Source organism: Colobus angolensis, unplaced genomic scaffold, assembly GCF_000951035.1.
Source record: "Colobus angolensis palliatus isolate OR3802 unplaced genomic scaffold, Cang.pa_1.0 Scaffold29, whole genome shotgun sequence".
NCBI lineage: Eukaryota > Metazoa > Chordata > Mammalia > Primates > Cercopithecidae > Colobus > Colobus angolensis.
The window spans coordinates 5,488,636-5,498,257 of NW_012116154.1; the positions used below are offsets into that span (position 1 = coordinate 5,488,636).

General features: G+C 42.2%; 1 protein-coding gene across 3 annotated transcripts in view; it reads right to left on the reverse strand.

Annotated features, from left to right (window-relative positions):
* The window catches only part of TBC1D1 (TBC1 (tre-2/USP6, BUB2, cdc16) domain family, member 1), a 249,133-nt gene that overhangs the window by 238,665 nt on the left and 846 nt on the right, over nucleotides 1-9,622 (reverse strand). The window lies entirely within an intron of this gene.

A 9,622-nucleotide genomic window follows, 5' to 3' on the forward strand; every position in this document is an offset into this window, starting at 1 on the left:
CCATGTTGGCCAGGCTGGTCTCGAACTCCTGGCCTCAAGTGATCCGCCCACCTTGGCCTCCCAAAGTGCTGGGATTATAGGCATGAGCCACAGTGCCCAGCCCTTCTCTGTTTTCAACAACCACATTTGATGTATCCTAACGCCTTCTTGTCCCATTGGATGACAAAACCCTTTTGTTCAAAGCTGAGTTGTCTGTGGGATCTCAAGCCCTATTCTTTACTCACTTGCTCCCTGGATCTTTAGTCTCTCCTGTATCCACTCCCTTCCCCTGCGCCTGCCTCACTCCCCTAGCATACGGACAAATGCTAGGGTGACACTCCACGAAGGCAAGCACTGCATCTGTCTGATTCACTGCTATCTCCCTTGTGTCTGCCATAGTGCCTGACTCAAAGAAGGGATTCAATAAGTATTTTAAAAGAATAACTGAGGTCTCTCCAATAAAAAAAAAAAAAAGATATTTCTTTTGATTTCAAACTTCCTTTGGCCATGGCTCTTTCTCTTCCTTATCTCCAAGGTAAGGTCTACACTTACTGTCTCCACTTCCTATTGACCATCCATTCCTGGTTTGTAAGGCCTGGTTTGCACTAGGGATCCACTGAAATTCTGTTAAGGTTGCCCAGGTCCCCAAGGTTGTAAAATTTAAAGGGGGCTATTTAGTCCCTGACTGCCATTCACGCTGATGAATTTCTCAATCTTGGCCACACCTTCCTTCTTGAAACTCTTCTGGTTCTCATCTTACCTTTCTGGTTGTTTCTTTTCACATACTTCAAAGGCTTTTTTTCTTTCTGTGTTTGACTTCATCCTCTCCCCTCATTCTACCTGCTGTTTTGGACAATCTCACCTAATCTTTTGGTGTCAAGCACCACATTCTGATCATCCTGCTGCTGCTGCTCAGTGTGTGACTTCTACCACACACTTTGCGTATGTTGTCTCCTTTAACCTTCATAACAGCCTTATCCACTAGAGCCCACTATTATGAACTAGGAAGCTGAATCCTGGAGAGCTTGAGTCACTTATCACAGGGGATGGGGGGCAATTTGCACTTGACTCTAAAGCCCATCCCCTTGACTGCTGCACAAGAATGCATCTACCACATACACCCTAATGGTACCCAGGTGTTCTGCTCCCATGGAAGCCTCCTTCCTGAGTTCCAGATGCATACAGGCCATTAAATATTTCTATCTGGATAGCCTATAGGCTCCTAGGTCTCAATTTAGTTATTTTTAAAGCTAACTCAGTCTCATCTCCCTCCTTCCCAGAATTTTTTTCCCCTCCTATACGCTGTATCTAGGTGAATAGCATCACTATTCACTGAATGGCCAAGGAGTCATTCAGATTCCTTCTTCATCCTATTGCTACCTCTGACTCCACCATCCACTCTTTCGTTTTTCTCCTAGAGAAAAGGTGTCCCATCCTTCAATCCACCCATCACATATTTCCTGGAGTAACTTAATCAACACAAGATTTATCATGTCACTGCTAAAAATTCTCTAATAACTCCCCGCAATTCTCGGGAATCTGGCTCTGTCTATATCTCCAACTTTATATTCTCCCCTAAAATGACCTCCTTGGTGTACCTTTCGGCTCTGAAGATAGAGAACTAGTTATGGTTCCCCATATAAAAAGTGATTTCTCATGTCTCTGAGCCATGGAACATACTGTTCCTCTCTCCTCAGAATGTAATCCCTGCCACAAACTGCAGAGGGTCTGAGATTTTACCTTACTTGCAAACTAACATGTTAGCCTGCCACAAGTTAGCCTGCTGGTAGAAAACATGAGACTCCTGGGTTGGAGACGAAGGACAATTTATTACTCAGAGCAGTCACAGTAGCCAGACTGTCAGCATTTGTGTTGGTTCCCTGACACCCAATTCCCAGAGGCCAGGTGACATCTGTATCATGGTGGGTTACAGGAAAGGAAGCTGAGTTTAGGGAGCCGGAATATTTTACAGTGGGAAGTACAGGAAGCAAGCATGTCTGCCCTTTGCTCCAGAGAAGACTCTATTTCTATCTTCCATGACTGTTTGCTGTAGAAATATGATGGAAAAGGTAGTTTGGAACACAGGCACTCAATGCCCTGCTCACAAGATGTGGTAGAAACAGGAAGGACCCATGGAGAGTCATCTCCCAACAGTCCCCATCCTTGTCTTCTATTTCCAACTAGTACTTAAGTCCTACTTCAAGCAACTACCACCTCTTTTCTCCAAGGTGTTTTAGGGCATGCATCAGCAGGCTTTTCTGAACTTTCTACCCAATCACCATTTTCGAGAGTTTGAATAGGTGTCCCTCAAGAAGACCATAAGCTTCTTGAACTCGTAAGGTTTGGGGTTTCCAAAATCAGTATTCAAATTTTAAACCTTTTCTGAACTGGAACTGAAGTCTATTCTTTTTACTGTACATTTTTCTGTATAATATATATGCACAATGCTAAGAGCAAATTTCTTAATATAATTTGAACATAATTCATAGCTAATTTTTTTTCAAATGTTCAAGAAATAAAAAATAAAGCAATACTTTATTTACAGCTCAGGCATTTCATGAAATTAAAGTCCCTGACTATACTTTAAAGCACAGCTTCTCCTAACAATGAAAACGGACTTGAAGTTCATCTAATCCCATAAATAATGATCTCTCTTTCTCTTTATTCTCTCTCTCACTTACAGGTGAAAAAGACATTAAATGTCTGGATCAACTTCTACTCCTGTAACAGAATCTGTTTCATGTTCTAACTGTTGACAGCTGCTAATCCCAAAACATGTTTAAAGAAGCACTAGAATTATTACAAAGGATAAATCTGAGCTCTATCAATTATTTTAGATGAAGCAGTTATTAATATAGTGGCAACAAGCATAGCAGAATTACATTCAATTTCCTTCTTAAAGTATAGATATACACAGTACAAAAAAAACTCAGTCACTTAAATCAGTTGATTAATAATCAGTCATCAAATGAGTCCTGCCATTTCACTGACAAAACTATTTGAATGCCTAAAGTTTTTGCTTTTCAACCAGCTGTAGCATGTACTTAGCTTCTCTGTAAAAAGTAGATTAGACCTTAGCACTGTTCATAAACTATCAAATAATAGGTTCTAACTCCAACATAGCCATAATTATTTATAAGCAATTCAGATTCTGCTAATATAAGATTCAGGGTAACTTAGATCCAGTGAGTTTCTACATTACCTGTCAATAAAAAGTTCCATAACAGAGATAAACTATGTAAATAATATTAGGGATTTGGTGCAAAAGTAACTGCAACTTTTGCCATTAAAAGGAATGGCAAAAACTGTAATTACTTCTGCACCAGTTTAATACTAACAAACCATTCGATTATTTTTTAAAGCCATCTCAATCCACATTATTTGCACTCAACCTTTGACCATTCTTTAAGCCCCAGATAGAACCTCCTATTCCAAGGAGAACTCTTATGTTTCATACCCTCAGCAAGAAATACTGTGATTCCAATGAGCTTCTAGTGATGTTCTTGTTAGTAGTGTTGTCTATATACATGCCCTATGCCTCTACAGAGAACCTTTGTATTCTGCACAACTCCTACCTAGCACAGTCTTTAAACATAGTAGCTACCCAAGACACAAAGATGTCCTTTATTAGAACAGTTTCAATAATCTTGTTAATGTGCTACATTACCTCTGGCAGCATACACTTAGAATCATAAAATTTTAAAGTTAACAAGGTCCTTTTTAAGCCATTTAGAAATTTCCCTAATATTTGAAATGAGGCAACTGGATTCTGGAAAAGTTAAGTGGCTTGTCCAAATTTAGTGACAGAATGGGGACAATCCAAGTCCCTGACTCCCGTCCAAGTGCTGCAGAGAACCCCAACTTCCTCATGGAAACACTTTCAAGTGTAAAGTTGGAAAAGCAAGTTACTCAGCTTCTCCAAATCTTGTTTATTCTTATAAGAGAATGGAACACGATCATCCCCAAGTTTTCTTCCATCTCTCAAATCTGGCAAATCTTATTTTCATAATGTACAATACCAAATGTCCCCAACATTGTGTGGGGATAGAAAGCTGCTCCCATCTTCCCTTCAAGAACAAAAATGTGGGGGAGGTACATGAAGAAAGGATGGGAATTATCGATCAGGAAGTGAGAGAAGCAAGGGTAGGTATTAGTAAACTGCTTTTTGGGAACCCCCTTTCTTCCTACCCCACCCCCAATCCTTCACAGCAAACCACAGAGAGCAGGATGGGGACTTTCCAGTAACTAACAACACAACAGCCTCTGCAGTTTCAGTCCTCACCTTCTCAGAATGCTGGTGGCAGCGGGGAGGGAGAGAAGAAAGGATGAATGGACGGGTGTTAGTGGCCTCTAGCTCTAGGCCAGATTAGGAACCGGCCAATATTGATTAGCTGTTGGGGACACCAGAATGGACAGAAAGTCCCCAGGCGGCTACTCACATTGCTCTGTGAATCAATGGTTTAATTTCTCTGTTCTTTATGCCAGATGGAGTGGGCAGGCACCTGAACAGAATTATACTGCAACCTGAAGTACTCTAATCCCATGCAGTAGGCTCACTGGCTTGGCTACACTCTTCATCAACTTCCTCCACAGGATTCCACCCCAATGGGAGCAGCGTGTTCCTCACCCAGGAATCCCACAGGGAGCAACAACCCTTGGAGCAGAGGCTGTTTCACCATTGCATGGAGCTCCTGAAACCGGTGGTTCTAAATGTTTTCATCATCAAGGATGCTTTAGCACTGGGGTGTGTCTCTCTAATTTGACCTGTAAAGTAATGATGCTTTTGAATGACTTCTTTCTCATGTAAATTATTGTTATGGTTTGAGACAGAATCTCACTTTGTCACCCCGGCTGTAGTGCAGTGGCGTGATCTCAGCTCACTGCATCCTCCGCCCCCCCGGGGTTCAAACAATTCTCCTGCCTCAGCCTCCTTAGTAGCTGGGATTACAGGTGTGCGCTACCACACCCGGCTAATTTTTGTATTTTTGGTAGAGGGGTTTTGTCATGTTGGCCAGGCTGGTCTCCAACTCCTGACCTCAAGTGATCTGCCAGCCTCAGCCTCCCAAAGTGCTGCGATTACAGGCACGAGTCATATAAATTAGAACCAACTCGAGGCTAGTCCTTTAGAATGGCACTGTCACTTCTTATATTCTCTTCATTGTACAGGAAAAAGGGTGGGAAATCGGGGAGGGTCCTACCTGGCCCTCAGAGATTATGTATAACCCTCCCACCTGCAGGGTTCCTTTAAGTTATTCTGCTAAAAGTAAAAAGAATAGCTATCAGCACATTATCATCGTGTGTTTATTAACTGATTTAACTTACAAAACATTGGACAATAAGGAATATTATTGAATAGTGGCACAGAGAAGTGAGGTCACCTGCCCAAGGCCATACTATAAGAAGTGGCAGAGTTGGGATTTGAACCCAGGCCCTTTGGCTCCAGAGTTTGCTTGCTCTTAACCTCTTTGCTAGAGTAATATCTGTTGACCACCTACCACTTCATGGACATTTTACATTCATGATCTTCTGTACGTTCACAACGCTGAGAAGTAGGTTTTGTCATCCTCATTTTACCAAAGGGTTCCCTCACTAATAAATTGTGAAGGCGGGATTTGAATCCATATCTGTCTTATCCACATACTTCTGCTGTTTCCCATAGATGATATCCAAAGATCCCATAGATCTTTAGATGGGAATAACCCTCAAATATCTTTCTAGTGGATTAGCTAGGTTGTTCTATCTAAATTTTGCTTGGCCTCAGCAATCCAAACCTAACATCAAAATTATACTCTAAAGGTATAAAATAAACAAACACAATAATAGCAATAAATAATATTGAGTGCTCACTGTGTACCAGGCACTGTTTTCTAAGCACTTTGCTTATATAAATTCACTAATTCTGACAACGAACCCATAGGGCTTACCTAATTCAGAAGTTTAGATTTGCTGATTATATAAAATGTGCTGTTAAATAAATGCATTGTCTTTTTAAGAGAAAAATAACTGTTGCTCATCTCAAAGGAGACAGGCACACTCAAAATTGAATGCCTCTTTGTTGGTGCTAAAATGTATTTCCTACATTCTGCACAGTTTCATAGAAACCCACATATCAAGAGTTTTTCAGTTGGCCCAAATGTGACAAATATTTTTCTAAACATCTGAAATCTGAAAAGGGACACATTGCCCCTGCATCTAAGACCTCATCAAATGGAACTTTTGGCTTAGAAATGTTAAAAACCTGCTGGGTGCCGTGGCTTACATCTGTAATCCCAGCACTTTGGGAGGACAAGGCGGTGGATCACGAGGTCGGGAGTTCAAGACCAGCCTGGCCAAGATGGTGAAACCCTGCCTCTACTAAAAATACAAAAATTAACCGGCTATGGTAGAGCACGCCTGTGGTCCCAGCTACTCAGAAGGCTGAGGCAGAGGATCACTTCAATCTGGGAGGCGAAGCTTGCAGTGAGCCGAGATCGTGCCACTATACTCCAACCTGAGCAACAGAGCAAGACTCCATTTCAAAAAAAAAAAAAAAAAAGTCAAAAATCTTGAAGATGAAAACCTTCATGTCTTTCATGAAGAATCTGGTTTAAAGATCTTTTTTATTGGAATATGGGGTTGGAAAGGAAGAAAAGTCAGTGAAGGAAATTGTAAGGTAATGGTTCTAACTGAAAACCTAAATCCTTCATCATCACTACAGGGATACAAACCCCAACACTACTCTGCTGCTGAATGGACTCAATGGCACGATCATGTTTCACAGCAACCTCTGCCTCCCGGCTTCAAGCGATTCTCCTGCTTCAGCCTCCCAAATAGCTGGGACTACAGGCACATCCCACTATGCCAGGCTAGTTTTTGTATACCTATATTTTTGTAGAGACAGTTTTGCCATGTTGGCCAGGTTGGTCTCAAACTCCTGACCTCAAGTGATCCACCTGCCTTGGACTCCCAAAGTGCTGGGATTATACGCATGAGCCACCATGCCTGGCCATGGACTCAGTCATTTTAATGAGCAGATTTTACTTCTTAAGTTTAATGACCAGGAGATGAAACCTGCTGAGAAATATATAAAATATTGAAATTAACGTGGTCATTAAACTTGAGAAGGGCATCACGGTAGACCAGAAACGGGCAAAACAAATGATCCTGAGGCACTCACACATACACAGGAAGTCCCCAAATGGGCTGTGATACATTTTCAGTTCTCTGGGCATCTGAAAAGAGTGAAAACTGGGGACCTACAGAGAAATGCTGTGGAGAGAGTAGGAAGGGCTTCCGGGAGCCGCCATTCTGTCAGCTCAAATTAAAAGCATGCTGAAAGACACAATCCTCTTGAGCCCCTTGCTCTCCTCCCTACCACCTGCTCTGCCAGAAAGCTGGTGGCCAACAAAGCAGGCAGCTGTGGTGCCTACTCCAGGCACCAAGACAACTGAAGATGCTGCTGTGAACACAGAAGAGGTAACAGCCATGCTGCTTGGTTCAGGCTCCACACTGCTTGCCAGTGGTACATCCTAGAAGATCCTAGAAGATCTGGACCACAAAGGAGCCACCCACCCACATCTGGCTCTGCACAGGGGTACATCTCATTGTGATTGCAGCCTTCCTTGTCAGAGCTGCCTTCTAGGGAAGTGGGGGACAGGGATTATTACCAGCTGGATAATGAGGAAGAAGGGGCAAGCTCTATTGCTTCAGAGTTGCACGTTTCCTCCTAATACCCACTAGTGTTTTGACAAACTATGCCTTATGGGACACCAGGTCAACACTGTGTGACTGCCACCCAACCAGAAATGCTGTCATGGTGAAAAAGGGAAGTCCCAGCACTCTTAGTGGGGTGGATAACAATAGACTATGACAAGGAGACTCGTTTGCAACATTTTCCTTTGAAAACATAATGTAATAATTTATAACTACACCAGTGATTTTTTTTCCTATTCTCCTGGTTTGCAAATGACTGGACAAATCCACATGAAAGAAATGATTTTAATTATCACCTGATGATTTTATTTCCTGCTTTGAACCACTTAGTCCCTTCCATGTCTCCTTGCACTCAATACTGTTAGAATACTCTACTTGTGTTCACTTCAGAAAATATCCCCTAAACTCTTCTTTTTTAAGAGATGGGATCTCACTTTGTTACCCAGGCTCCATTGAGTTGGCACAGTCATAGGTCACTACAGCCTTGAACTCCTGGGCTCACGTGATCCTCCTGGCTTAGCCTCCCAAGTAGCTGGGACTACGGTTGGGTGCCACAACCCCTAGCTCATTTAAAAAAATTTTGTAGAGATGGGGTCTCAATATCTTTCTTGAACTCATGGGCTCAAACGATCCTCCTGCCTCAGCCTCCCAAAGTGTGGGGATTACAGGTGTAAGACACTGCTCCTGGCCTAAACATTTTATATGATACCTTTTAACTCACAGCTGTGGCTACTATTCAGTAGTGCATGTTATGTCAATGGTTACTTATAGATAAGTCTGGAGAGAAAGCACTTGTGGGGGTCTTATTTTTCTATAACATGCCAGAAAAAAATAACAGGAAACAGGCAGACTATGAGACTATGATAGCATCCAATTTCAAATCGTTGTAAAACACCTGTTTACAAAAGCAGTTAAACCTTTACTAGGCAAACTCTTTCATACCATGTCCTTATTCCTTAAGACAGCTCCCAGGAAGTTGATGATGACGCACATTTCTTTCCCGACCAAGAGAAGCCATCTCAACTCTAGAAAAAGGTGCCGAACTCACCTGTTCAGGTATTCCTAACCCACAGAAGTGACAGAACACGAAGAGTCAGAAATATAAAAAGTCGTTCTGCAAGGTGGATTCTCAGCCTCTGGGAGCAGCTCTCCTTTCTTTTTCCACCCCAACCCCTCCCACATACAGCTGACTTCCAAAACACAACAGAAACCAGAGGTGGCCATTCTCCCAACTCCTACCAATCCCAGTTCACATCTAGGGAAGACATTTCTGCCCTCCTAACCAAGGGTTTTGGACCAGGGCCTCTGCATTCAGCTTAGGTCCAGTGCAAAAAGTTGAGAAGTTTGAACTTGTACAGATAGCTGAGTTTTTTGGGTGTGACCTATTTAAACCAGGTCATTTTTAAATGCTCTTTCAAAGTCTGCTTTTATTAATAAATGAAATCATCCCATCATAAAGGAAACAATGAGAAATCTATGAAGTGAAAACATATCCATTAATATGGGGCACCCTGAAAATTAAACTGTTTGGTGGAAGGAACAACCATCACTTTCAATTTAGTTTTAAAGCAACTTCTAGAGAATAAGCTATGTTAAGTAAAATCAAAACAGGAAAAGTCACATCTAGGTGGATTTCAAACAAAATGACACCTCTTTGAAATAAAAACAAAAACAAAACCTAATGCCTGGTGAAGTTTGAGGGGGTCTCATAATCACAGAGCCGTCAGGAAGCGGCTAGAAACAATTAAGAAGGGTTTCAAAATGACTGGTACAGGATGTGCCCATAGAAAGAAATGTTGCGCGCGCTGGTGGAGCTGCCAAAGTTACAACTGCAAAGTACCCTGAACTTTTAAAGAGTGGCTTGGGGTCATTCTGACCACACTCTTCCCAATGTGGTCGCCTTGCAAACACGCTAGCCCTCGAGATATTTGGCGGGAGGGGGGGAAGGGAG